We start from the raw sequence: 22,704 nt of genomic DNA on the forward strand, positions 1-22,704 counted from the left end.
ACTGATCTGTGAGTGATGATAATTTGCGCACCAATTCCTCTGACATCGTCTTATTAATCGTTAGCTTACTATGCAAACATGACAAGTGAAATCTCCCGCAGCTTAAACATGTGAGAGGTTGATCGCGCAGAGAATCGCTGAGCTTATGTGAGTGTGTGTGTAAAAGCAGCAGGATATATATTTCAGTTCTGCTGAGCCAAATAAGACAGGTCAGGGTGAAGAAGTGACAGCCAAAGAAAAGCTTACCGCAAAACGGAAAAGTTATGACAAATCAGACTATAAGGCAAAAAGAAAGTGCAGCTTTATGGTTTCATGGACAAAATAATTTCTGTGGCTGCGATATGATGAGCTAAATAACCAGGGCTGCACATAAGTGGTCCGCAGGTGCGCATTCGCTGTCAAAATAAAAAACACGCACAAGGGTTAGGGTTAAATTTAAAAACTGTACTTTTGAGTTAAAATATATATTTATAATTTTAATAAATGACAAATTAAAAAGGCATGAACATTTTTTTGTATCGAAAAAATATCGAACCGTGACACCAAAGTATCGAACCAAACCGAACCGTGAATTTTGTGTATCGTTGCACCCCTAATATATATATATATATTCAAGTATTCAAGGAGCTTTATTGTCATTCGCATCACATGTTTACATGAGGTGGAACGTGGAACACAACATTGAGTGCTAATACCAACTCTCTCATGGGGCATTAAAATGTCCATCTTGGCTAAAGGATCATTTTTCAGTAACAGTAATTGCAGGTCGGGGTAGTTGGTCAGCATGTCAGCGATATCCTTAGAACACACACTTGAGGTTCATTATTAAAATAAACCCATGAGTGCAAACTTTTTATTTTTGGCAGTGGTTGTGTATCATAAGTGGTCTAAGTAGTTTGAGGCCAGTGATGAAGAGAGGGGCTATATCAATCCCCAGTATGAAATAACTACACTTTTTAACTGTGAATTATGCAAAGTAGAGTCTAACAATAAAAATATAGAGAAGGAAAGTAGAAAATACATTCAAAGTATGTGAGTCCAATCGTAACCCGTCCTGTAAAATACAAATTAAGAAAAAAAAAAAGTTGATCGCTTACTACTAATCAAAGTCACAATGCAGCCTAACTTTACTCCTACATCACGAAAACTGATACTTTAGAAAATGTAAAAAGCAAAGGCACTTTTTCTTTGGTACTGTAGATACCATTGCTAGTGTACAGCATGTACAAGTGTTCTACTCTTGCTTTACATACTGAAGAAGAAGAAGAAGAAGAAGGAGAAGAAGAAGAAGAAGAAGAAGAAGAAGAGGGAAGCCCACAAGCACAAAAAACTACAGATGGCATAGTAACAACTACACGAGGAAGATGGCTACTCATGCAGCTGCTACGATAGTGCTGCTCTGACTCATTGATAGGAATGGCAGCGTATGGAAGTACTTTGTGTTTAAGGGGGACCCAGGGATGACAAATGATTCTCAAAAGGCATTATGGGGTCTTTTGGAATAAGGAAGGAAATGCTTCCAATTTAGCAAATCACCTAATCTCCAGATCTGTCCGAAGACTTCAGTTGACAGTAAAAACATCCAAAATATCATCCTTCTTACATCATCCTAAACTGCATGCTACCTTTTTGTTTGATACATCTAGCACTGCCATTGTCAGGTCACGTTTTGTACACCAGGCTGCAATGTTTGCAATAGCTAACATAACATAATTATGCTAACATAATGTAATTAAAACAGTAGGATATTCTGCAACCATCCTAACATTTGAGTCTGTGTCCTGTAAATAAAATACAATGTTCATATTTTAAATAAATGTTCTGTCACCATATCTACATGACTGCTAAACTTCTAACAACCCTAAATCTCCCTTGTAAGTGGCTTTCTGGTGACCTGCTGGAGGTTAAGAGGTTATTTTTGCAGTAATGATAATAAATTGGACACATAGGAAGTAGAAACAAACACTCCACCTAACCTGACCCTATTACAATGACATCCCAAAGAGAGGATTTGAAAAAGACTGTCTACAGGCCGTGACTGTCTGTCATGTACAGATGAATGTGTTCTGTGTGATCAAAGTGTTCTCTCAATGCTCTGCACCAGAGAAAGAAATTCTGCAGATCAACACTTCTAGTGCCCTGCACAGGAAAGCCCTGCTGTCAAGACATCCTCGCATTAGCGAGCACAGCCTGAAGCTGCTGCTGCTGCTGCGCTGACTGCATTCTCAACAGGAAACAGGAGGAAATAAAACATTGTTAGAGCGTAATGCTGCAACTTCCCCAAGTGCTCAGCATCCAAGACAGCACGACAAATGCTAGCAGTGTCAGGGTCATGCTCTCTATTCAAATGCTATTAATAGAAAAACAGCTGTATGGACGATGATGAGGTAGGGGCTTTTACTTAGACTACAGGGAAGCAATATAAGGGCTTTTGCCTGATATGGAACACATTCACTGTGATAAAACCTGGCTGCTCGTCCTTCATGGGCAACCAACACATCTGAGCACACTGAGGAATGCTGTATTCAATTTAATTCAATGCAGTTTAGTTCAATTCAAATTTATTTATTTAGTGCAAATCACAACAACAGTTGCCTCGAGGTGCTTCATATTGTAAGGTAAAGACGCTACAATAATACAAAGAAAACCCCCACAATGAGACAACCTCCTTTGAGCAAGCACTTGGTGACAGTGGGAAGGAAGAACTCCCTTTTGACAAAAATAAACCTCCGGCAGAACCAGGCTCTGAGAGCAGAGCCGTCTGGTGAAGGCAGTGAGGAGAGGAAGACATGACACAAGATGTGAGAGCGATCCAGATATTAATAATCACTAATGATTAAATGCAGAGTAGTGTATAAACAGATATGCTCAGTGCATCATGGAAATCCTCAAGCATCCTGGGCCTATTACAGCGTGAGTAAAGAATGATTCAGGTCAAAAGGATCTACAGACTTCTGAAGGTTTCCTGGTTTATGGTACAAAGATGTCACCAGTAAAAACACAAATTAGATAAACTGAAACAAAGAACTTTTCTTGAGCTGCAATTAAAAACAAACTCTTCAACATCTGACCATTGGGCGGTATAAAAACACAGACGTCTGAAGGTAAGTTTAACAGTTTCCTTGCTCTTTATTTGATCTCGTTTAATAAGCTAGATGCTGTGTTGTGACACATTTGGGGCAATAGGTAAAAAGTCTGTTCTAAAACCTGCTCTAAAACTAAAGAGCTGCTCCATACAGCGCCCTCTGCTGCAGATCAACAATGCATTTCTCCGTTGGGAGGCTTGCACTCAAGACTTTCTGCTGCCTAGAAGATGCCTATTCAAGTAATGCATACCATCAGAGGTGTACATTTAGGAGATAAGCCAGATTCAAACCTTCCTTTACATTCAAAACCCATATCCTGCTACGCTACCACGATATCACAAATCAGACAGCAGAAGCAGTTCTAGTCCTCTGGAGAATCCCAAACAAGTCCCTTAAAAGAAACAGTCTGCTCAAATTAGCTCATGAATACTTTGACCATAACAACACAACAACTATTCAAATTTGGCTGATGGTGACAGGCAATAATGGTTTGATTCTTGTTATAATCACTAAGGCCCATTTATAGCGGTTCACTATATCACACCATAGCATGCTGTTGTCACCAGCTAATACATGTTTTTTAAAATCTATGCGAGATGTCAATAGTTTTGTGTCTACATAATACTTTGAGAAACAGAAACCACTGTATTTTAACAGCTGATATTCACTTTAATACCAAGAGGAAATATTTTGATAGAAGAAAATTTAACAAAAGGTCAAAACTCACAAAAACAACCATGTTTACTGTAACTAGTGGGTGATGCACCTTCCTGTAAATGTAAAAATGTGAAGAAGGTGCAACAGTCTGCTGAATCCTCCTGGCAGAGCGCTATAACACATTGACAGCTAGCTGAGCATCATCACATTATGACTGCTAGCAGGATGTGGTTAAAGCCCCAAATATACCTTAAAGCATGTAAGCTTGTAAGTTTCCATTCATGTCACTGACAATAAGGTTGTAGGGGAGCTACGTAATAATGGCTTAGGCATGAAAAAATATACTGAAAATAACTATTCAGTTCTTCCATTTGGAGGAAGGCAGTTTTGCTGAGGAAATGTCTTACCCGTCATTCTAAAAATAGGCCACAGAGGCCTACGTGCCCTGCTCTGAATCTCTGCATTTTACCTTAGCTGAACAGGGGTTTGACTGTGGCTCTTGTAGCTCGTAAGGTGTTTCAGGCAGCTGACTGACGTTTCTGTCCAAAGCTTGTATGGTATTCCTTCTCCATCTCATATGGATCATATGTTTTAGTACAAAACAGCAACATGCATGCATCATGTTGTACACAGAGGACACATGAGTTTGAAAAAAGTAACAGATCATATAAAAAATACGTACATACAACCGTAAGAGTGCACTGAGTAAAACGCATTCTCATTGAAATGCAAATGATTTAGCCTAATTTAATTGCTGTATATAACTTCTTCGTATTATTTATACGTATCAGATACTTTAGCTCACTTAATGGCTGAGGCTTACATCATAAACAGCAAACAAGCTGGCGTTCAGGCCTCATTTTTCGCTCTCTTTGTCAGATTTTTTTCAGCTACCGCAAGATATATTTGGTTGTATATTTGCAGTGTTCGTTGTGGCATTTTGCCTAGACTGATGCTGCTTTCAGGGTGAGTGTGGCTGTCTCAGTGCAGCCACAAGTCCACCTTACACGGACGAGCAGATATGTGGTGGTATTTGTGCCACATCTAGCCCACAAAGAACTTGATGCCTGGACTACATTTGGCGCAGACGACACTTGTGAGAGCCTCAAGTGCCAGAAGCCGAAAACATTAGACCCAAACGATTATGTCCATTTGGGTGGCATCATAAGCCTTTATGATCTAAGTACAGAACAGACATGCATGGATTGCTTTTCAATCTGTGGTATCAGACTTGACAGCAAAGAGAAACCAATAAAAAATTCCAGACGTATGAATGACAGCTGAGGGTGACTTCCTATTTAGAGGCAGGGTTTTCCTTTAAGCAGACGAGCCACAGTCGCCCATCGCCAACCTGATCTGTCTCTCCGGCCCTGTTGCTAGGTTACCGCATTCCAGAGCACACTCAGTACTGTGTGTCCTTGCTCTGCCGCCAGAGTTGGGTCGGAAGAGTCTGGGACTGCAAATGACACAGCAACCGCGATGCTTTAGGAGCCTGTGAAAGAAGCCGACCCACAAAGGGATATTTTTTGGGAGAGAGTGTATAGAAAACTGCACGCAAGCGTTTCTATCCGAGTGAGTTTGTTTGTCACTGTGGCTGGGCGACTTCTGACATGAGATGCTGTGATCCAGCTGTGACTTTTTGCGCCAGTGTGTGCAGCTGTCTGGCTTAGTACAGCACGTTCCTCCACACACAGCTGAGCAGCAGCAGCGTCTAGACAGCACCCAGACTCAGATACGCCCCGCAATGCACAGCGCCTCCAAAGAGGATTGTGTTCCGGCTGGGGATAATCTTTGAGGCTCATCATTCTTTGTCTTTGCTCGCTTTATGTACGTGGCTACACGCTCAAACATGCACACACAAACAGGGTTACACACCAAACTGCAAGGGTGCCTACAGCACATGCTGACAGTTTCTGATTAAACAATTTGCCTTTAAGCCACTTTGATCACTCAACAAAAACAACACACCTATGTGTATAGACCCTAATGACAAATTGGGGTCATTAGGGTCACTAGGTCTTTATATACCTCTCTGCATTTAATTATTTGTTATTATTAATTTCCAGCTCTCTTCCACAGAATGTCTTTGTCCTGTCTCCATTCACTCACCCCCAACTGGTTGTGGCCCTTCCTCAGCCTGGTTTTGCTAGAGGTTTCTTCCTGTTAAAAAGGGTTTTTCCTTCTCACTGTTGTCAAAGTGCTTGCTCATAGGGGGTCATATGATTGGTGGGGTTTTCTCTGTTTTCATCGTATTATTGTAGGGTCTTTATCTTACAATATTACAATTACAATTTCTTAAAGGGTAACTTTAAAAGTACATTTCTATTAAAACTTTATTCTCCTATATGTTAAATGCTCAATTGAATTTATTCCTCTCTGCAAACAGAAGACATTTTGCCTATGATAACAGGCCAGTCAGTTCAGTTCAGTTTATATAGTGTCAAAACACAACAGCAGTAAGCACAAGGCGCTTCTTAGTAAAAGGTAAAGACTCTATAATAACAGAGAGAAAACCCCAACAATCAGATGACCTCCCTGTGATCAAGCACTTTGGGAACAGTGTGAAGAACAGGAAGAAACCTCTGGCAAAACCAGACACAGGGGGCAGCACCTTGAGGTTAGTGTGCACCCAGGGATATTTGGTATACAGACCAGAGCAGCTAGGGATCGAACCACCAATCTATCAGCTTGGAAGCTGGAAGAAAACCAGCAAACACCTGCACTACCTCCTGAGCTAAGAAGGCTGATTAAAACCACCAGCCTAATGTTGTACCACTTAATGCCCTTACAATACATCTGACTAGTTGGGGATGGAAACCGGGCTCTTTGAAATGCTTCTTGATCAGGTTGTCAGCATTGCTTGGTTGCACAAGTGGAAACTGATGGCATATGTATTAATCACAAAACTGCATGTCAGCATTTATTTCTTTAGGCAACACTGCCGTATCATGTTTGAATTGTTTGAGGGCAATGCTGTAAGAGCACTGAAAACCCAACACTCACACAAATGCATACGTTGATGAATACAGGGTTCAATGTCTTACTCAAGGATTCTTGGACATGTAGCGTAGAGAAGCCGGAGATCAAAGCACCGTACATACTAATATTTAACACCTAGCAGAATTATAGTGCACTGGAGTGTCGCAACGATGACCTGTTCTTTGCAGTTTGAGGCTACATCAAGCAATAGGGCAGTGATGCTGAGTGACCGACTGACATCACTCAATCTTCAATCATTGTTCAATCTTTGATAAGCCGTATGGAAACAAACACAGGAAGTGTAGTGGACCTGGCTCTCTGGAGATGCCTAACCTTAGCTCAGTTGGAACAACATTGGGCATAGCCAGCCTCAATCAATACATCTATAAATGGGTATGTAAATGAAGCACAGATACTTTATAACATTATGGATCACTGTGCCAGTTTAAAAATGAGTTTCATCTCTCTGCCATCTGCATTTCACCTCAGAATCAATGTACCCTGTCTGGTGGAAGCATTAGTTCTGCCAAACCACAGCTTCCATTTTTTGAGGCAGACTTTAGGTCACCACGGTAAGTAAAGAGGCCAGAAGCAGGCCACAACTAATTTGCCCCCTGTTGCTTGCTCCATGTCTGCACTGAGGCTACCACACAGCACAGTGGGTGAGTTCTATTAAGATCAATCCACTGATAATGTCTAAAGAGATGCTGATGTAGCAGCAACTGATAGATGGGAGTCCTTTGGAGTGGCGAGTCAGCTTACTGCACTAAATATACAGTATGCATTCATTCTGGAAACACATGCAGTAGAAAACTGAGAACAAAAGACTGATATTGTCTTCAACTCAGAGGTTAAACTCTGCCTCACATCCAACTTCCCTTTCCTTCAGTTGTTTTCTCTCCCCCTTAGTGCAAAAGACATAGTCAGGGTTTACCACAATGCACTGAGCATTTTTTTTTCACTTCTCACTATCTTTATGTTATTACACCTTTCTGCACTCAATCATTGAGCAGCTGACCTCTCCCATCAGTCAAAACACTGTGGTTAAAGTAGCACTAATTCCTGCAGGGCTGCTTATTATTAAGCTGTGGGCTGAGTCCCAGGGGGCCCGAGGCCAGCATATGGCTGGAGACCAACAGCCATCTTTATCCCCGCCCCCATTATAATTAAATCTACATCACCGCACTGATGGAAACTGTGGCTGATTACTGACAGGCCACACTGGATAGCATCATATCAAATTGGTCCTTTCTTAGTGTTTGACAACCACTAACCACTCAATGACCCAAAGTCAGTAAACTGTTAAATAACCCATAATGAGAAAGCTAAGGAGGACCTCGGGAAGCTGTAAGGAATGATGTCCCATTTCATGTGCTACATGTCGATAACTGAACCTCTGCAAAGTGATCTCTACACCCATGGAGACTGAGAGGTTTCTGCCACAGAAGTTTCCTTTGTTGGATCAATGCTCGTCTTGCCTGGGTGGGTTAAGATTAGGCTAATTTGCAAACCAGAAATGTTTCCAGCCCTGCCAGTGTAAGGTTTCCAGCCCTGCCATGGCCGACTGAAAGACTCTATTGTTGGCCTCCGTGAAGACGGGTCCATAATAAGCCCTTCGAAATGTGAGGGAAGGAAGCCCTGTTAAATCCAGAGCGTCCCACAGTTTCAGCCACAATATACCTGTCACAGCTCTCAGTGGGCTGGGCAATAAGTCTAAAGCTTGTCAGCAAAGAGCTACAGCTGCTGTTGTTTAGGATGTGTGATTGCCCCACCCTGCTTATTTTTAAACTAGCCCATAAAAAAAAAAAATCAGTGTTCATCTTCTGGCCATATGGTGGCCTAGTCACTTAATCTGCATGCCTACAGACAAGGAGCTCTCCCAGTTCTCTTATTTCTGTGCTTATCCGCCACTACATGCAGTTGAGATTAACAAGAAAGAAAAGAGGGTGTGCTGACTACGTCATCACGAAAAATACCCGTCTAATTTCACAAGGAGATGCGGGAAATAGGTGCGAGACATAAATTATTTAACAGATCCAGGGCAAGTCATTAGCATGCTGCAGCAGATGTGCTTTTGGTGGGCTCTTTAGCAAATTGGCCAGTCAGTAAAGCAGGATGAGGTTATGTTGCTATACCATCTGCACAGTAGGCGCAGCAACACACTGCTGCCAACATGCATACACAAGCTTTAAACTTTCCCAGTCAAACAAACACGACTGATCAGTTTAAGGAGACGCACTTCATAAACATCTTAATCCGAGACGAATTTCAGCCTTCTGCTTGTGGCCCCTGCCCACATGCCTAACCTCGATCACAAGCTTGGCTATGGATAGATGAGGGGTTAAGTAATATCACTGAAATGTGTTTCCAACCGACACTGAGTTCCACTCAAGTGAATGAGGGGGTGAAGCATCAAAAGAACTTTCTGAGGAGGTCGAGATAAAAACCACTCAGAACAGGTGGTCAATCATTCCACCTCTTCTATGGTTGTTTGATTTTCCACCTCCTCCTGCTTTGTTTGAAAAAAGAACAAAAAATAAGAAACATTTCAGGGTAGGCAGATGAAGAATGGACCAGAATGCATAAAATTCTGTGCAGGCAGTTACTGGAAAGCAAACCTGTATTTTTGGTCTGTTTCACTGTTTGGGTGTACATCTCTCTCTATATATATAACTCTTGATATTCCTGTTACATAGTTCTGTAACCGTACGGGGCAATGCTGCAGTAGCAATAAAATGCACCAGTTTTTCCACAGACCAGAATAAAACACATCATCCTTCCCCGACACGTAGTAAAAGCACCCTGTGATCTCTGGGAAACGTAGGAAAGAGTCTTGAACAATAGAACAAATTATTTTCATAAGTAAGAAATGCAGTAAGTAAGAAACACACAGACTTTACTTGGCCAGTCCAACCAGGTATATTAATAAACAACAACACATATAGGGAGAGTCACATTATCTTTTTAATACATCTGGAATTGATTTACTGGGCTGGAGAAGTTCAACTCAGTGCCTGAAATTAGCCGACACCTGAAAGCCTAAGGTTGACAGTTTCGAGATGACTGCCAATCCGCAGGGAACACACACCTAACTCCAGGTGGATGAGTTGTAAAATAAGAAAAAAATACATCCATGTACAGCAGTTCTGAAGTGGAAACTATCCATAGAGGCCCAAATCCTTTTTGTACCAGGCTGTAAACATGCTTTAATGATGTAAAGTTGGGAACCTTTCAGGTCCTTTTGTAGCCAGGGTCAGGGTTGGTCTACAGGTCTACATGATAGGCATATATATATATATATATATATATATATATATATATATATATATATATATATATATATATATATATATATATATATATATATATATATATATATATATAGGAGGGGTCCAACAATACTCGTATCGATATTGAACCGTTCGATACAGTGCTTTCGGTTCGGTACGCATATGTATCGAACAATACAAAATTTTTAATTTATTTTATCAACTTTCCTTCTGTCGATGCTGTCTGTGTTGAGAGCTCAGTGTATCTGCGCTCGACAGTGCAGCCTAGGCAGAGTAGTCAAACGCAGATTCACTGAGCGCAGGGCAAGCTAGCAGACAGAAGTTAAGCTCTCCTTGCAACATGGCAAATTGAACCTCCCCCACCCTCATTCAGATCTGGTGTTTGGAACTATTTTGGTTTTCATGTGACGTATGACCCTGAAGGTAAGCGAGTCATGGACAAAAGTAAAACAGTATGTTGGATGTGCCGCGCAATGCTCAATTACATTGGTGGGAACTAGTGCGTTAGCGCAATTAGCTCGTTAACGTGTTGACGCCGTCCAGCCCCACGCACGGGGCGATCGGCGGTAGCTCGTTAACGGAGATTTGCCGTGTTGTGGCGTTAACGTCATTTCAGATTAACGCTGACAGCACTAGTGGGAACAAAATGAATATGACTGCACATTTACACCGACATCACCATAGTGCAAAGACAAGCAGACAAAAACAAAAAGCACGCATGCTACAAACTTTACCCGAGTCATTTAGACAGCCGTTAGCACATGACTCTCCTTATATGTTTAATATGCTGCTGAGAATATAGCCCAGAAGAAGAGTATAGTATAGCTTTTATTTTGGAAAGAGCCATTTCTCTGTAATAAACTCTCTTTTCCAAAGATGAGTGATTCCTCAATCAGATAGATTTATTATTTTATCCCTTTGTTGTTTCAGCAACATTAAATTTAAAAACTGTATGTATATATCTATATATATATATATATATAGATATATACACACACACACACACACACACACACGTATTAAAAACAGGTACAACGCAGTGAGACAACAGGTTTAAAGTTTGTGACATCAGGGCTGCAGGCTGGAGTTTAGTCCAAAGGCATCAGATAATGTGGCTGCAGTAATGAGCTGTTTTTAGCTGAGTTTGACATCCACATCTTCACTTCTTACCCTTTTATTGAACAGTCTTGTATATGTAGGTTCCTTGGGCTTTCTTTAAAAAGTAACAAAATTACATCTCCCATTTAAATCAAATGAGTACAATTATATTTGTTCATCGTCAGTCGTATGTTTACATTTTAAAAACAACAAAAAAAATTCCCCACATCTTTTTAAAGAAAGAGTATTTAACCTTAATCATAAAAGTACATTTCCCAATGCTAGAAATTTGGATAACATAGTAGCCAGGTTTTCAAATGTGGTCTAGTGACGGAATCCGTGATTTGGCTATGCCGTATTTTGCCTGTAACAAGCAGTAAATTGTGTTTTTTTGGTGAACTTTGCTCAATTGGCTTGCAGCTGTTTAAACTTGTGTCACACGGTCCTACATACATATTCCACCAACAGAATCTAAGTATGTGGTTAAATCTGGTCAGTCAAGAATGATACTGATACAAGCTGCTGATGTAATGTGAGAAATAAGAGGTACATTTCCGTTAAAGCCCTAAGGTCTTGCTCAGATTGCGCGTTCATTCCACTGCAGGGCAACCTGCCACTGCATGTGGCGAATAAACTTTGAACTTGAACTTGAACTTTAGTTTGATCAAAATTCGAAAACCAGCAAACAGTCCTATTCTAAAACCAAAAAAGTGTTCTACATATCTGGAGAGTCCATAACAAGTTTGAAAAGGCAGCCACATTCCCCTGATGATAATTACATTAACTGATAAACACATGAGCAGAATTCTGCTAGCACGGTTTCTACAAAGCAGAAGCTAAGACAGATCTCATTACCTGACTGGTACTGACTGATGATCCAAGGGTCCGGCGCACCTAGCTGACGCCTTAGTGTGGTCGAACACTACTGCTGCTGCTAATTCACTGACATCTCCTCAGACACAGCACCTGAGGAAAGTTCTTTCTGTAAAGTTGGATAATTGACAGCCATCGAGTGGGCAAAAGAAGTCTGAGGCTGAATCTGCTACTGACGTATTATACTGAGGTTTCACAAAGTCACTTCAAGGCTGGTTAACAAGCTCAGAGAGCTAGTGTAGAGTGCTTCCTGTGTGTTCTACAGTGGGTATGCTTTAGTTTGCAGCCCAGATCACTTAATTAGGCTGAGGACGGAAAGCAAGCGGATGAAAAATGCCACCAGATGTGTCAATATAATAGAGTGGAGCTTAATGCTGTTCATTAGCGCCACCACTTCCACCCCCAACTGCATCTCCTTACCATCAGAAAAACTGGAAACCACAATGGAAGACTGAGGGCAACACCGACATTTCAGTGAATAGCTGCCCAGCCCACACTGGCATGGCCAGTAACAAGCTGGGAGGAGGAGCGGTTTAACAGTTAGCTCTTGAGATTTAAAGGCTCAAGGCACAAGTGTACATTTGTTCCATGGCTGCAAGTGATTGCTGAAATGCATATCAATGTCTGGGACGGGGACGACGTCACGATAACATGCTGTTGTAGCTCGCTTCTCTGTACAGTGCAGAAACTCTCTGAGAGACAGAGCAGAAGCTTGAAAACACGATTGGAATTGGTGACTCATTTGCTGTTTCTCACCAGCCTACAATCACACCCACTCAGCAAGAACACTGAAGCACAGACACACTCGCGAGCTCCATGCTCCCACCACGAGGATGCTCTTGATGTGCTACAGTTGAAGCTCTGCACAGCTTCTTCTGACGCTCGCTGCATCGCTCTTTCTCACATTTCAACCACCGCCTCACATCTACAGCAGAGGTTCTAAACAGAAAATGAAAAAAAAAGACATGCCAAACTGTGACTCCGCTCTCCGACAAGCCCAGGCTGTACGCTCCATCGAAACATGCCGAAGCGTCACAGGAAACTGGGGTACACAAAATAAAGGAGCTATCAGAGTAAATATGACTGAACCTTGCATAATGAATACACTTGCTCAGCTGACTCCAGTTTCCTGGAAGAATGCCCTTGTTAAGTGTTTTTCCACTCAACCATTGATGAAATTTACCCCTAAAACCTTGCTCTCCATTTATAGCTACTCTTCTCCTGCTCTTCTGTTTTGTTTTGTTTTTTGTTTTTGCCTTTTTATTACAATGTGTCTCCTTTGTGAAAGGCTGGCTCTGGATTGGAAACTCCAACGAGGAAGAAATCACAAAGTCAAATGTTCTGGACGAGTCCAGGCATTGACATCTTTTCGGTACTAATAGTAGGTCAAGAACATCCTGTGACTTCACAGAAACTGCCCTGGAATATAATTTTTAGCATTTAGCACAGATAGGCCTTTGACACATTGTCTCAACCTCCACAGAGGATGAAAAAATACTAGTGCAATCTGATTTTCCACTCATCCCATAACTAGCATCACCTATTTGGTACAAGCTTTTACACAAAAGCTAGAAACATCAACTCATATCAGCCTACTGTTCTCATTACTCATCTTTACACATTAAAAACAGCTTTTAATATAATAAAGTTACATAATAAAGTATTTCTGTAGTTCTGATTTGACACCAGATCTTAATGTAACTGTGAGTTTGCAAAAAGACAATGACATCTCCCCTCCTCGACTTCTTTTTCCACCCGTGAAAAACTGGGTGTGAAACACTTGGCTTGTAAGTAGGGGACACAGTGAAATATTGAGACATTTTATATTAGCAAGTAAAGCTACAAGAAAAAGAAGAATATGTAAAAAAAGTTCTCTGTGCATATATGAATAAAACTTCTGCAAGGTCAAACATCCACCACCGATGTCATTTAAATTAAACTAAGACACGGTGACTGGCAAAGTGAAGATCAAGCAGTGCAACTGGCTAACTGGGGAAATGCTGAAGTTCAAGAGTAATTCTAGTATTTCAGTCTGTGAAATACTAGAATTTCACAGACTGAAATACCATTAATTTAGCCTTAATTTTCGACTTCCATTGTGGTTCATTTAGCTTCATTTAGGCTGCAGGTAAGTTTCCATTAAGATAAAATGACTTTCCGTTGTCTTCTTAATGATCTACAGGGTCATCCACTGTTTTTACATATTGAATTTCTACAAAGCCAGTTACAAACAAATTTGCATGAGTATATGAATAGGACATGTTAAGGTCAACAGTGAAAAAATTCCTGTATGGAGATCCTCAATTAAGTTGAAACAGCTAAATATATAAACATATATTTCAATTGAATTGAATTTAATTTTATTTATATAGCGCCAATTCACAACAAAAGTCGCCTCAAGGGGTTTCATATATTCATATATGAAAAATTTCCAAGTCTATCTTAAGTGGACAGTGAAAAGTTAAAGGATAAAGCATTCATAAGAACCATTAATGGGAAATGCAGCAACCTGAATAATCATGTAAGGCACATCCATCTGAATGCTACAGAAATCCTTTGATATACGCCAGTCCTTCCATCTTTATGTTTTTATCCTATTTTCATGCTCCTCTCTGGTGGTGCTATCCACTACAAAGTTCTTATAAATACTAATACAAAGGGTTTTTTAACCTCTGGACCTCCAGAACTACAACTTCAAGACATAAACATGTGACATTCAACCCTTGACTTAAACATTTGTGATCACAGTAGGAATCCCAATGAAGTACATGCTTTAAAAGTCAACTCCTGTCCTTTGTCTCTGCAGATCCTGGACTCCTGAACATCAAGGTAGACATAGACGTATGTTTCTACGCAGTACAATGGACTTTGCAATGTTTCTTCTAGATTTCAAGAAGCAATATCAGGTTTACTGTTTACAAAGTTTTACTGTTTATGTTAAGTGAAAAGCATTGAATAAATTAAACAATTTGAATTCTGTATCAGTCCAGTGCGGCCAGTTCGGTCCAAGTGTATGAACGAATAACGACAACGGTAACAATACTAGAGTACAACTTTTATTGCGCCATGCATCTCAGCTCAGTTATAGTAGTTGGTAGCCTCAGGCAACCACAGTACAACGTTAAACAATGATCAAAGGCAGAGTCTAATGTCAGTTATGCTCTTTTCTAACTCTCTGTCATACATGATGGGGGCTCTCTTATCAGCACTTTCTACCATTCCCACATTGTCATTTATCAGATCCCTCCTTCACAAAACCCACACAAAGGAACAAAGTGCATTTTTTATGCAACATTGTGCTCACTTAAAAAACAAAAAAACAAAACGTATCACGTGCTTGTGCACTGTGGACTCCAAGAAGGAAACAAAGAACACAGTGCTGCTGCTGGCTGTCGAAAACCAATCTAATATAAGTGCCGTCATGTTCCAGTCTAACCTAGCAGCCACACTCGGATTAGGAAATAATGGGAACATGTTTTTTTCCGCTGCAGTTTTACCCCCGGATATATGCAGCATGGGACTAAGAGAACAGACACACACACACACAGGACTGATGTGTCAGAGCTGAGGAGAGGTTGCAGTGGGCACCGGCTGACCTTACCTTTACTCCCACAGGAATTTTTCAGGTTGACCTTAGTGCTGTACTGCGTATTAAAGATGGCAGCAGCAGAAATGGAGGTCAAGAAGGAATCCAACACTTTAGCTTTTAGCTGGTGGCAGCTGTTGACCTGCAGGTCAGACTTGTAACAACATCAGTGGCGCACCACTATTACGCTGCACGCCCCAAGCTAACGCACCACAGGTATGAGCGCCTATTTGGAACAGCAGGTTAGCTTGTGGCAACTATCTCCGCTTCATGTGTACGCATGTGCTTTAATGCATGTGTGTGCGCTTGCTCTAGTATCCTTATGACCCACATCCATTGAAGGAAAATCCTCCAGAATGAGCAGGTTTTGTGGGCCATCTGCTATGAGGTTATTTTCACATGGCAGTGTGTGTGTGTGTGTGTGTGAGCAAGAGAGTAAACACGGCCGAGTTCATCCACAAGTGTGTTTGTGTCAGCTTACAAATGTCCAGTGGAGTGTGAAGACTCATACCTCGGGTTTTCAGCGTATCAGGATCTTTATTTCCTCCACATTGCGTTGTGCTTCGCCAAAACAGAGGCCCTGCGGAGACACACAGAGGCTCAATTATTCATTGTTGCGATTCAATAAAACATGAATATCAACTGCGTATGTGCCAGACCTCGTCATTCACGATAGTCTGCGGAAAATGGGTCTTATACACATACACACACACAAAAGACACAAAACAAAACAAAGCAGCAGATGTGTCCAGCTGGAATGAATGACCTCGATCCAATTAGCAGAACAGAAACTGCAATCCCCCCTTACACAGCAGCATGGCGGCACTGTATTTGTGACATTCAACTAGTCAACAACAGGTTAGTGTGAAGGGTGCAGGAACTGCTGGCTTTAATCACAGGCCTGTGTGGTGGCCCCATTTCTGACAGCCTCTCCAGCAGGTGCATTCTGGAAATCTATTCATTCACTCGTCCAGGTGCAAATGAGACGATGCTGCTAAATGTAGGACATCATCCCTCACTGCCATCTGCCACTGAATGAGGCTTGACTGCATTCTAAGCATGAATGATGCTGGAATAAGAAAATGTTGCTTATAATAATACAGTCTAATGCAACTTTACTAGTGTTTGTAGCTCTCACTGCATTTTTTAAAGTTACAACTTGATTTCCACTTTTGTTCTGTGCTTCAAACTGCCTCAGAGGAGGGATTTTTTTAATGGGGTAGCACAGGGTGGGGAGCACAGGAAATGAGGAAATAAATGCTATGTAGAAAACATAACATTTATAGTTTTCTACATGCCTATTTACGTCCACAGACTAATAAACCTTCACTCTTCATGTGAATCCAGCAAGACAGGAGGAGGATCTGACTTTTTGGGCATCGCCGTCCTGGGATTGGCTACGATTTTTCAGGCTCCTGTGCCCTGTTATTATGTAAAGAGTGCCACTGCTTAAGCTACTGAAATTATTTTCTATTGAACAGCTTTTGCAACAAAAGCAACTTAAAGTGCCTAAAGTAAAACACACATACAGTACTGTGCAGCCACCTCTCAATTTGGTAAATTTTATGCAGTTATTTTATATAGGTGCATTCCACGTGTTTGCATGTTTATTAAATTTAGGATGCATAATATAGGGCAAAATAAAGGTTGTACAGAAAAGAAAAAAAAGGTTGTACAGAAGAGCTTGAAAGTCCATATTTGATATATTTAAAGTCTGTATTATAACGGAATACTTCTCCTGGCTTCCCTAGTAGGAAATTCTGCTCCTTGTCATTTACAGATGGCTTTAGACTGAACATATGTACAATTTTCCCCTCTTAATAGCTATCAGGGAATCACTTTGTTGGTGCAAAAAATACAATTTCAGTGTCAAATTGCATTACTGTTTGCATTTTTCATAGATTCAACTTGCTAGATTTTCTGTTATGTGTTGACCAGATGCTGGTTCATTGAGTTGTCAATAACAAAAATACAACTCAATACTTTGTAACATAACCTTTGTTGGCAATAACAGAGGTCAAACGTTTACTATAGGTCTTTACCAGGTTTGCACACACAGTAGCTGGTATTTTGGCCCATTCCTCCATGCAGATCTTCGCGAGAGCAGTGATGTTTTGGGGCTGTCGCCGAGCAACACGGACTTTCAACTCCCGCCACAGATTTTCTATGGGGTTGAGGTCTGGAGACTGGCTAGGCCACTCCAGGACTTTCAAATGCTTCTTACGGAGCCACTCCTTTGTTGCCCGGGCGGTGTGTTTTGGATCATTGTCATGTTGGAAGTAGAGCTGGGCGATATGAGATTTTTTCATATCACGATATGTTTTTTTCATTTCAGGCGATAACGATATCTATCACGATATAAGCCAAATAACTATATTTGTAAGATTTAAATGTGCCGTTGCTCACAAGTAAAATGTGAAATAATCAGCAGCTTGTTTTTATTTAAATATTTATTTCCCATAATAAGTTCAACAGGGTAGATGTACTTAAGGAACATGAGACTTTTTCAGATAAATAAAGGCAAATATTGCAAACTACACAAAAGGCAGCCGCTAAAGCGTTTAAGTTTCAAAATAGAACAAACAAAACAGACTAAATTGTCAATTCCACTTAGAAACAAAATATTAATTCTAAAAATAAATCTTAGTTTGTTTTACAGAAGAACAGACAAAACTGACTAACTTTTGTCAATATCAAATAAACTGAGAACTAAAAGGAAATTCTCAATCTCTCCTTGTTGTATAGCTGAGCTTTTCAAACAGTTTTAACAGTTACTTTAGTCTGACAAAAGCCGAATGACGAATTAGCGCTTCCAGTCAGAGACTGAGGCTACGTCCACACGTACACGGGTATCTTTGAAAACGGAGATTTTCCGTTTTCGTTTTAAAAAATAATCCCGTCCACACATAAAGGCAGAAATGAAGGAAAACGCTGCTATGAACATGCCAAAGCAGCAGGTGGCGCTAGATTCCTAACCGTGCCGAAATGTTGGCCAATCAGAAGTCTAGAAGCCTCGGTGGGAAAAAGTAAACAAAGCTGGGGCATAGAAGCAGAACCGAGTCGTATGTGTGGACGGACAGTAACTGTGTATATGTAAGCATTTAAACACTGCAGAGAGTAGAATTAACAGTAACAGTATTGTAGAAATTCATTTCACCGAAACAATAACGTGGCGCACAGTGTGACGCATGCACCAGTTTATTGTATTTCCAGACTTGCTTTCGGCACAATTTACAGTGCACGCTACTCTGTTTTTTGTCAGACTTGAAATAGCCGAAATACCTTCACACTACGGAACTTCTATGGCTCTTCCGTTCGACAATCTCTCCGGCATTGGAACCATCATCTGTTTTCTCTTCGGTCACGCTCGGTTGATTTTTCTAGTTGGCACACTCATTTCCTCCATTACCCGCTGGCTGCTTCCCAAACAAACACACGTGCGGCTTGGCACTTGTGCTGTACGTAACAAGTCACGCGACGTGATGCTGCGGCTGTGATTGGTTCGGCTCTGCGCTACTTAATTTGGATTGGCTGACCTTTTTTTTTTTTTTTTTTCTTGAGGACAAGAACGGCGAGGTCTATCGCGATAGCTTAATTTCTCTATCGAGTCAAAGTTATATCGCGATACATATCGTTATCGTTCTATCGCCCAGCTCTAGTTGGAAGACCCAGCCTCGTTTCATCTTCAAAGTTCTCACTGATGGAAGGAGGTTTTGGCTCAAAATCTCACGATACATGGCCCCATTCACTCTGTCCTTAACACGGATCAGTCGTCCTGTCCCCTTGGCAGAAAAACAGCCCCATAGCATGATGTTTCCACCCCCATGCTTCACAGTAGGTATGGTGTTCTTGGGATGCAACTCAGTATTCGTCTTCCTCCAAACACAACGAATTGAGTTTATACCAAAAAGTTCTACTTTGGTTTCATCTGACCACATGACATTCTCCCAATCCTCTGCTGTATCATCCATGTGCTCTCTGGCAAACTTCAGACGGGCCTGGACATGCACTGGCTTCAGCAGCGGAACACGTCTGGCACTGCGGGATTTGATTCCCTGCCGTTGTAGTGTGTTACTGATGGTGACCTTTGTTACTTTGGTCCCAGCTCTCTGCAGGTCATTCACCAGGTCCCCCCGTGTGGTTCTGGGATCTTTGCTCACCGTTCTCATGATCATTTTGACCCCACGGGATGAGATCTTGCGTGGAGCCCCAGATGGAGGGAGATTATCAGTGGTCTTGTATGTCTTCCATTTTCTGATGATTGCTCCCACAGTTGATTTTTTCACACCAAGCTGCTTGCCTATTGTAGATTCACTCTTCCCAGTCTGGTGCAGGTCTACAATACTTTTCCTGGTGTCCTTCGAAAGCTCTTTGGTCTTGGCCATGGCGGAGTTTGGAGTCTGACTGTTTGAGGCTGTGGACAGGTGTCTTTTATACAGATGATGAGTTCAAACAGGTGCCATTCATACAGGTGGGGGACAGAAAAGCTTCTTACAGAAGACGTTACAGGTCTGTGAGAGCCAGAGATTTTCCTTGTTTGAGGTGACCAAATACTTATTTTCCACCCTAATTTACAAATAAATTCTTTACAAATCCTACCATGTGGATTCATGGTTTTTTCTTTTTTCACATTCTGTCTCTCACAGTTGAAGTGTACCTCTGGTGCACATTACTGACCTCTGTCATCATTTTAAGTGGGGGAAGTTGCACAATCGGTGGCTGACTAAATACTTTTTTGCCCCACTGTATATATATGTGTGTGTGTGTGTATTGTACTGAAGAGAGAGCTGAGTGTAAAATGGAAGCTCTTGGCTCTTGATTTACCGGTCGATCTACTTCCCTACCCTTAGATTAGATTAGATTAGATTAGATAGAACTTTATTAATCCCTCGGGTGGGTTCCTCTGGGAAATTCGATTTCCAAAAAAGCACAGCACCGACAGAAGTTACAGAGTTACAGAATATTATATATCTATCTATATATATATCTATCTATATATCTATCTATATATATATATATATATATATATATATATATATATATATATACACACACACACATATATATAAATACAGAGACACCTTAGCTATGGTCACGAGCTGTGGGTAGTGACAAAAAGAATGAGATCGCGGATACAAGCGGTGGAAATAGGTGGCTAGCCTCTCCCTTAGAGATAGGGTGAGGATTTCAGCCATGAGCGAGGGGTTCAGAGTAGAACAGCTGCTCCTCCACATCAAAAGGAGCCAGTTGAGGTGGTTCAGGCATTTGACAAGGATGCCTCCTGGGAGCCTCCTGGGTGAGGTGTTCCAGGCATGTCCCATCGGCAGGAGGCCCCGGGGCAGACCTGGGACACGCTGGAGAGCTTAAATCTCTCGGCTGGCCTAGGTATGCCTCGGTGTTCCTCTGGACAAGCTGGAGGAGGTGGCTGGGGAGAGGGAGGTCTGGGCTTCTCTGCTTAGGCTGCTGCTCCCCTCAATCCCAGCCGGCACAAAGCAAGAGCCAGAGTACACCTTGGACAGGCCAAAACAGAGACAGAAAACCATTCACATTCATAGCTACAGCCAACTTTGCATCTTCAGTTAACCTAAGCTCAGGCATGTCTTTGGACTGTGGGAAGAAGCCAGAGCAGCCAGAGAGAGCACATGCAGACAGGGAGAACACACAAACTCCACACAGAAAGGGCCTGGCCAGATGGTGGATTCAAAACCCAGACCTTCTCGGCAGTGCCACTCAGTAATAAGTATTATAATATGGGTTTTGGTAAGTTTTGTGAAAACTCAGCCTAAAAGTATTTAAAATGAGTTTTTATCTTTTAAGTCAAATTTAAATGAAACCAATGAATGAAATCCATGGAAGCCATAAGTGGAAAAATGTAATACAACAGCTTTAGACTTTCTTGTCACCTCCAATCATTCAAATTCACTTTATTCTGTTCCTCTGTCTGTTTGCAGCTCATTTTCTTTTTTCTTTGGTCTTAGCTACATATTGTCCCCAGGTATGATAAGGAGAGGAGCGTGACCACTCACACAGACTGGTCCACATCCAATACTCAGATCTACCTTTGACTTGTCTTAATACATTAGATACTTTTGAGGTTGCTGAAGTTTATTATAGTTCCACACAGCGTACTTTCCTACCACCTGTAGTTAAAGAAAAACCCATGTATTTTGCTCACACACACTGGTTATAAAAGAAAACAGAGGCTCTCTTTTGTATCTACAATGCTAGCACCAAGCTCTTCTTGCATTCATTTGTTAACTCAAAAGTGCAGGGAGCAAAAGTGCGAGAAATAAAGCACACACAGACCATTTCTGACACGCTACTTTTCTTTTTTTCCCCCACAAGTTAATCTCCACGCGGGCGTGAATAAACTTCGCAGTGGTTGCCAGATCTCTGACTGACAGCGGAATTACACAGTGGAGTGATTGTGTGGCAGCAGGGCTGGGGTTAACTGCGTGGCGCTCCTCCTAACTGCCCTTTATTTACAAAAGACGCACTGTTGCTGCTGCCAAAATATGTTAGAAGCCATTAGCTGCTGATCTGACTTTAAAGCTCAGTCCTGCTAATCTAATTTAATCTGCCTCTGTGGCTTTGCTGATTGCTGGAGCGGATCAACGGTGACACTACAAGTGCAGGCGGGCTTTGCTGATGTGATGCAACTGTTTGTTCTGCAACAGCAGACGCCCACGCTGAACGGTGCTGCTGCTGTTGTTGGTTTTTTGGGGGGTCTCTTACATGAACACTTCCTGTCGTCGGTTGAATTAGGCCTTCACGGAATGTCTGAGTGGTTTCTCTGGTGATAGTCAGCTGCTTAAGATCAATAAGCACGAAGCAAGGTATGATGGGAAATGACCTGAAAAAGATGCATTCCTTAATGCGCAGCTTTTGACGTTGTCTAGATAAAGTGCAAAAATGTATAAGGGTAGATATTTATCGAGGACAGCCTGGTGTAACATCTAAATGGTGTAGGCGTGGGTGGAGGTGGGTGCTTTGGCTACTCTTTCTTGGCCGATACAAAAACAGAAAAAGAAGTAGCCGAAGAGACAGGAAATGAGAGAAAACAAAGATATGAGGACAACAGGATGATGGTTTGACACTTTCTTTCCTGTGAAGTCTCAGGTTCTCACAGTCAGCA

At 41.5% G+C, this 22,704-nt stretch overlaps 1 protein-coding gene across 4 annotated transcripts in view; it reads right to left on the reverse strand.

Moving 5' to 3' along the window:
- The window catches only part of fynb (FYN proto-oncogene, Src family tyrosine kinase b), an 87,080-nt gene that overhangs the window by 52,303 nt on the left and 12,073 nt on the right, over positions 1-22,704 (reverse strand). For all 4 annotated transcript variants that reach the window (XM_085383195.1, XM_085383196.1, XM_085383193.1 and 1 more), the window contains exon 2: positions 16,081-16,149. The gene's annotated coding sequence lies outside the window, so the exon portion shown is untranslated. The remainder of the gene's footprint in view (positions 1-16,080; positions 16,150-22,704) is intronic.

The sequence above is a fragment of the Rhamphochromis longiceps genome, linkage group LG15 (genome assembly GCF_057381845.1).
Source record: "Rhamphochromis longiceps isolate RC_006_pf linkage group LG15, R_longiceps_female_GT1.1, whole genome shotgun sequence".
Lineage (NCBI taxonomy): Eukaryota > Metazoa > Chordata > Actinopteri > Cichliformes > Cichlidae > Rhamphochromis > Rhamphochromis longiceps.